Below are 7,019 nucleotides of genomic sequence, written 5' to 3' on the forward strand. Positions count from 1 at the left end.
ACAGAGTTTCTCATAAAGAGAGAGAGACCACATGTGTAACAAACCCACAAAGAAAATACTCTAGGTTTAACTATTTCCCTATTCCCTCTTTCCCTGTGTGTGGCTGCAGAAAGGAAACCACTTTCACACACTTCTCTTTCCACAAATTGAATTCTCAGGCCTTGTTCTACCTCAAGTTACAGCTTTAGTAAATCTCCATGTGATTGCAAAGCTAAATTCTTAGCAGGAGTTTATCAAAGAGCTTCTAACTTTTTGAAGCATTTTGCCTTATACGAACAGTCAGCCTCTCTCTTTCAGCTCCACAGAGTACTGCATCCATCTGACTGTGAAGATCAGCATTCCAGGGGTATGTGGAGATGAAATTAGTTTGGCTTTTTAGCAAATCCACTATCACGTATTTTCTGTTAGGACATCTACTAGCCCATTTGATTTTAAAAGAGTACTACACAACAAGGCAGATACATTTTCAAGATAACATTAGAGGACTGAAAATCGTTACCAGCCTTCTAATAATGCACATGTCTCCATGAAAACTCATAACCATCAGCTGACCCTTTTACTACTGTTTAGCCGTATGTAAAGCTAGTACAGAGGAGGACAATTTGATACTATTATTGTGTAGAGGAATTTTCTGCACTTCACTGAAATTATTATCACTCCCCAGAGAAACAATTCACTCACATTATCTGACCTGTGTTTGGCTGCATCTAGTGGAAGGGCTTTAAAGAGGAGACCACAGCACTGCAAGGAGACAACATAGATCCTTCAAAGGGTTTGGCACTCAGGACCCACACTTCGGGTTCCTCTCCAAAATGAAAAAACCTTAAGACACTCTTTGCTCTGAAACAGTAAAGAAGTGAAACAGCACACTGCCTGCTAGCAGCTGGGACAGGACTCTGCCTGTGTTCATGGATCACACTGCAAGGACAGACATCTGGTCACACAGCCTGATGTGAGTTTGACATATTGAGATTGCTGGAGCATGCATGACAGGTCTTCCCTTGGGGACCATAACCACCCCCTTCCCAAGAGAGCCCCAAATCAGGGAAGCATTATCAGATTCAGTTCTGCTACACACCATTTCCTGCTAACACAGAGGACTCACTCCACAGCCTACTCTTGCACAAGACTTGTTCTTATTCCAGGTGATGGCAACAAGGTCCTCGAACAGTTGAGCAAAAGAGCTCACTGCACTCAGCTGGGCCTGACAGCTAGACAGCTGGAGTTCACCTCACCTTCATCTGCTATGCAAAAGCCTCTATAGCCCATCACTTCTAGCAACACACCAGGATTCATGCTGCGATCCATGAGCAAGATTATTTTCCAATACTCTTTTTTATCAGTTATCAAGTCCTACAGTGTCTTACACTGAGCTCACTCTCTGCCTTAAAACTCTAACTACACAACCTATGCACACCATCATTCTGTCAGAGGACAGCTCCAGCAGTGCTTGTTGTCCTTACTTTATTGCTACTTGATCTCATGCCAATATTTTGTCCCTGAGGTCAGACATCTATTTACCTTGGGTCAGGCTACTTCAATGTTACAGTTCATTCAATGCATTAATCAATATTTCCTCTTCGAACCTTTTGTTCATGCTAAAGTCCCTCACCATCCTTCCCCCCATCCTCAAAATAGACTGTTTTTCACCATTACCAGTTCCCTGAGTTCAGACAGAACCACTGGTCCTCATCATACCCTCAGAGCTGTCTGTGCAGGCATACCCCGAGCACGTGGCATGGCCAGTTGACTCCTGCCAGCACACTTCAGGCTGCCCCAGTTGGTACCAGAGAGCAGCAAAGGTCTCCAGTAGTGCTTCATCTAATGGCGCATCCCAGAACAGGCACCCTCACAGACCCTGGAAAGACACAGACCTGTTCCGGACTATATTCTTGTGAAGACATCTCCAGCAGATAAGCAAAGCTCATGGGACAGCACTCAGGCAGGAATTCCAGAACTCTTCATACACTGCATTAAAAGAGGAGTGGCCAGCAGGGAGAGGGAGGTGATTGGCCCCATCTACTCGGCTCTCGTGAGGCCCCATCTGGAGTAATGCATCCAGGCCTGGGGCCCCTAGTACAGGAAGGACGTGGAGCTCTTAGAGCGGGTCCAAAGGAGGGCCACTAAGATGATCAGAGGGCTGGAGCACCTCTCTTATGAGGAAAGGTTGAGAGGGCTTGTTTAGCTTGGAGAAGAGAAGGCTCCGGGGAGATCCCACTGTGGCCTTTCAGTACTTGAAGGAAGCGTATAAAGAGGAGGGAGAATGGCTGTTTACGAGGGTGGATAGTGAGAGGACAAGGGGGAATGGTTTGAAACGGAGACAGGGGAGGTTTAGGTTAGATATCAGGAGGAAGTTTTTCACTCAGGGGGTGGTGACGCACTGGAACGGGTTGCCCAAGGAGGTTGTGGATGCCCCATCCCTGGAGGCACTCAAGGCCAGGCTGGATGTGGCTCTGGGCAGCCTGGTCTAGTGGTTGGCAACCCTGCACATAACAGGAGCGGGTTGAAACTAGATGATCACTGTGGTCCTTTTCAACTCAGGCCATCCTGTGATTCTATGATCAGCTACCAGAAATATGCTCAACACCTTAAATACTGTAGTCCTCATGGGAAAAAAAAAAATAAAAAAAAAAATAAAAAAAAAAACACTACATTCATTTTCTAAGACTATAGAAGAGCCACAAATATAGCATCATCTCCACTAGAAAATCAGAAATTCATTTTTCACTAGTCATCTCCTCTTAAGTTAACCTTATACAATTCCACTGCTTAACACTGCCAAACCCCTCAGCCTCACACTGACAGCATAGGACATAACTTGCACACTTGTATCCAGTACATTATCATGGCACAGAGCAATCACCAAAGCACCCTAAATTCCCTTGCATGCCTTGACCATTCAGCAGGACAACCTGGATGAATTTATTAGTAGCACAGAAATACTCTGGGGAGGTGTGAAACAACATGCAGTGTGCAGAATTATCAAACTCCCTTCTCCTTGCAAATAACAGCACTCCAACTAATGAGATCCACATTTCAGTGACTGTCTGGTTGCCAACAACTTTGGAAGAAAAGACACTGAGCCAACAGGACAGCTACACAAAACAAGTTACTTATTTTGACCATTTCGCATTGGTTTGAGTGTTTGTATCACACAGTCTGCTCTTTAACAGGCACTTATTCTTTTACAAAGAATGTGATGAGAACTGCTATAACACCTCACATCTGCCTGGAAGAAAATCAATTTTTCAATTGCCAATGATTTGGAAAAATACTCTCCAGTTGAGGAGATTTTTTTTTTTTTTTTTTGGCCTGTGATCACTCTACTCATTTCAAAGGAACACACCTCATTAACTCTGGTAATTAACCAGGTTATTCTCATCACATAAAAGGCTTAAGTTCCTCTATTAACTCATTATTTGAATTTGTGCTGCTATTAGAAAACGAGCTTATTCTGGATTTCATTTCACATAAGGTGATTCTCTTTAGGGATATTATTATAGAGGCACATAATTTCATTGTCACACGCTATATGACAGTGAATCTACTGGATTAAAGTATGAATAATACACATACGTACACCAAACAAAAAAAATCAACTTGAAAACCATTAAGTGGTAATGCAGTAAACCAAAAGGCAACAGAAACAGAAGAGGGGCACCTGGTAGCAACACGGCCATGGCAGCAGAAGCAGCCAGCAATAGCTAAAAAAGGAAAAAACAACCAAGTGCACAGGCAGATATCCAGAGCTTGCAAAAACAAAAGCATATGAAGCAGCTCCTGGCTTGACCCATCTTGTAAGACTAGGCATGCTATAGAAACTTCCAATTCCCCTGCTCTACACAGTGTAGAAGTGTAGTAGTGCTCATTTAGGGAATTTTATTCCTGTATCACATACCTGGACTTACTAGCTAATGAAGTCTACACCACAGCATTCAAACACCTCAAATGTCAATATCTAGCAATGCCAAATTAGAATCACAGAATGGTTTGTGCTGTAAGAGACCTTTAAGATCATCTAGTTCCAACCCCCTGCTATAGGCAGGGACACCTCTCACTAGACCGGGTTGCTCACAGCTGCATCCAGCCTGGCCTTGAATGCTTCCAGGGAGAGGGCATTCACAACCTCGCTGGGCAGCCTGTTCCCACCACTCTCACAGGAAATAATTTCTTCCCAATATCTAGTCTATATCTACTCTATTCCAGTCTAAAACCATTTCCCTTCATCCTGTTGCTACGTACTCTTCTAAAAAGACCCTCCCCAGCTTTCCTGTAGGCCCCCTTCAGGTACTGGAAGGCTGCTATAGGGTCCCCCAGAGTCTTCTCCAGGCTGAAGAGACCCAGCTCTCTGTCTGTCCTCATAGGGGGTTCTGCACAGGCGTTCAAAATAAAGCACAGAAGTTGGTTACTACTAAATAACAATAATAAAGTAATTTAAATGCTAGAAGTGAGGAGCAATTTCTATCATCAGATGAAGATTACTTAGCTGACTGGGTTGAACACAGAAGTGGAGCAAACTCACAGAGTTGAGCTCAGCTGTCAGTCCTATAGAGGAGAGCTTAAAGCACTAGTAAGTTGACCCATCTGTCCACCTTAGAAGGGTCTCACTCACTTAACGTGAAATTGCCAAATATATATATATATATATTTTTTTAAAAGTTTTAACGCATCCACTGCTAAGCATCATCACAAGAGATAGTGTGAAAGAGACATATTAAGCTCTTTCCATGAAGATATTGAGAGAACCGTGAAATATTCAGAATAAACCAGCTACATAAGCTTCATCAGCATAACAGCTCCCTCAGGAATTATCAGTGTGCAAGTCTCTCAAACACCTCAAAAAGGTAGAAAAGTTGTGAAAAACACAGCAGGGTACACGTGAATGAGTCATATAGCGATGTTTTCTACAAACATTCTAGAGCAAATAACAGCTCTTCAGCAGAATAGGCAGAAGTACGCACACCAGATGAATAGAGGAAGTAATGGAGAGCAATATTTAATCATCATGACAGCTTCATGTATACGTGGGTGAACTTTTTGGTCAGGAATAAGGCGGTAGGAGAGTTTTTAGTATTAGTAGAAGCATCATCATTGCATCTCCAAACGCACTCCTTGTCTGCGCGCTGGGAAATGCACCCAAATGACTCCCAAGTACCCAGTGCTACCTTTGGTAGTTTTCTTTTGCAAAGGATGGTTTTCCAACTGAAACCAATGTCCTGCGAGCCACAAAGCTACATGCTTTGCCACCGTAAATTAGTTTCCTTCCTCCCTCCCTGTAACACCAAACGCACACAGCACGCGGGCTGCCAGCCCCACGGCCGGCACAGCCGGGGACGGGCCCCAAACAGAAGGATTTGTTTTTTCAACACGAAGTTCAAAGAGCTGAACATTTCTTCTTCCTTTTTCACTCGTTTTTAAACAAACACCGAGAAATAACCGGAGTGGCTTTGGCTTAGCTTTAATCAGTTTAAACTTGGAACGGGAGCTCTAATTAAAATCTGGAACTCTGGCCGCAAGAAACAGCTAATTAGCTCCCAACTTTTTAATGAAGCGCTGTGGCTGTGTCCACATTAGCTGTTCCGTATTAAAAAGCAAATGCCACGCGAGATAAGCTTTCTCTCAGGCAACACATCAGTTATGTACACCAATTCCCGTAATTATCAGAGGGATTGGAGGAAACACACTGCAACAGTTATCGGCACCTCCACGCGCAGCGGGACGATTGATCTTCGCAGCACCGCGAGCAGAAGAGGGGAAACGCAAGGCAGCGCGCTGCCCCTCGTGCTGCACGGCCGTGCTCGGGGTCGGCCGCTCCGCCCCTCCTTCGCTCCGCTCCGCTCGGGCTGTCAGCGTGCCGGCACGGAGAACGGGAGGGCCGGGAGAGACGGAGTCCGGCGCCGATATCCCCCGAAGTGCGGGCAGAGCGCACGGGGCGTATGGACAGCGAGGACAAATTTAGGATGAAGAGAAACCCGGGCTAGCTACGGCACGGCACGCCGACAGCAGCGCAACTCCGAACGCCTTTCTTCGCGATGGTACAGGTTTTGCGCTCTGGTTATAGCAGGGTGGTGCTGCTGCCCTCCCCGCACGCACGCGGAGCAGCGCCGCAGGAGAGCTGACGGCGAACAAAGGACGGCGCCCCCGGCCGCATCGCCCCGCGCTCGCAGCGGGACGCTCACCACGGCGGGACGCCGCGACACCGCTCCCCCGCCGCGGTACCGCGGGGCAGCGGCCAGGGGGAACCCGCAGCCCCACTACCCCTGCCCGTTCCGCCCGACGGGGTGGAGGCTATAGGGGCGCGCAGCAGGAGCCGCCGCCCACCGCGAGCGCCCGACGAAGCCCCGAGCGAAGTGGCGCGGCCCGCGGACGCCCACTCACCGGCGGCCTCCCGGCGGGCACCACCACCACCTCCCGCGCTCCGCCGTCCGCCCCGGCCCGCCGCCGAGCGGCCGCCGGCCCGCCCCGCCCCGTGACGTCATCCGACCGCCCCGCACCTGCCGCGGCCCCGCCCGCCGCTCGACCCTCAGAGCGGGGCGTGCTCGAGGGGGAGAGAGCTGCGCGAAGCCGCGGGGAGCGGCTCCGACACAGGGTGTGCGGTTCTTCCCGTGCTAGGACAGAGTCTCAGCTTGAAAGCGGTGCCTTGGGCAGCGTGCAGGTGCTCTCCAGCCTCCCGCTGAGAAAGCCGGAAAAAATTAAACTGCCTACAAAGACATCCTCGAGCTGAGCTGCAGTGTGGAAAACGGTGGTACACGCCGCAGGCTTCCTGCAAGAAGTCCACAGAAAGCAACAGAATGGGGCTTAGGTTGGAAGGCACCTTAAAGTTCACCCAGTTCCAACCGCCTGCCGTGCACAGGGCTGCACCCCCCAGCTTAGGCTGCCCAGCTCCATCCAGCCTGGCCTTGGGCACCTCCAGGGATGGGGCACCCACAGCTCTCTGGGCGAAGACACAGACAGGCAGGACTGAGAGCTGCCTTCACATGACAGAAGCACTCTGAGGAGACCCACACCCAGAAAGCTCC

At 48.5% G+C, this 7,019-nt stretch overlaps 1 protein-coding gene across 3 annotated transcripts in view; it reads right to left on the minus strand.

Moving 5' to 3' along the window:
* Positions 1-6,468, minus strand: part of MARCH1 (membrane associated ring-CH-type finger 1) — a 220,403-nt gene extending 213,935 nt beyond the window's left edge. For all 3 annotated transcript variants that reach the window (XM_004940913.5, XM_015285291.4, XM_015285292.4), the window contains exon 1: positions 6,379-6,468. The gene's annotated coding sequence lies outside the window, so the exon portion shown is untranslated. The remainder of the gene's footprint in view (positions 1-6,378) is intronic.
* Between the last annotated feature and the right edge of the window lie 551 nt (positions 6,469-7,019).

The sequence above is a fragment of the Gallus gallus genome, chromosome 4 (genome assembly GCF_016699485.2).
Source record: "Gallus gallus isolate bGalGal1 chromosome 4, bGalGal1.mat.broiler.GRCg7b, whole genome shotgun sequence".
NCBI lineage: Eukaryota > Metazoa > Chordata > Aves > Galliformes > Phasianidae > Gallus > Gallus gallus.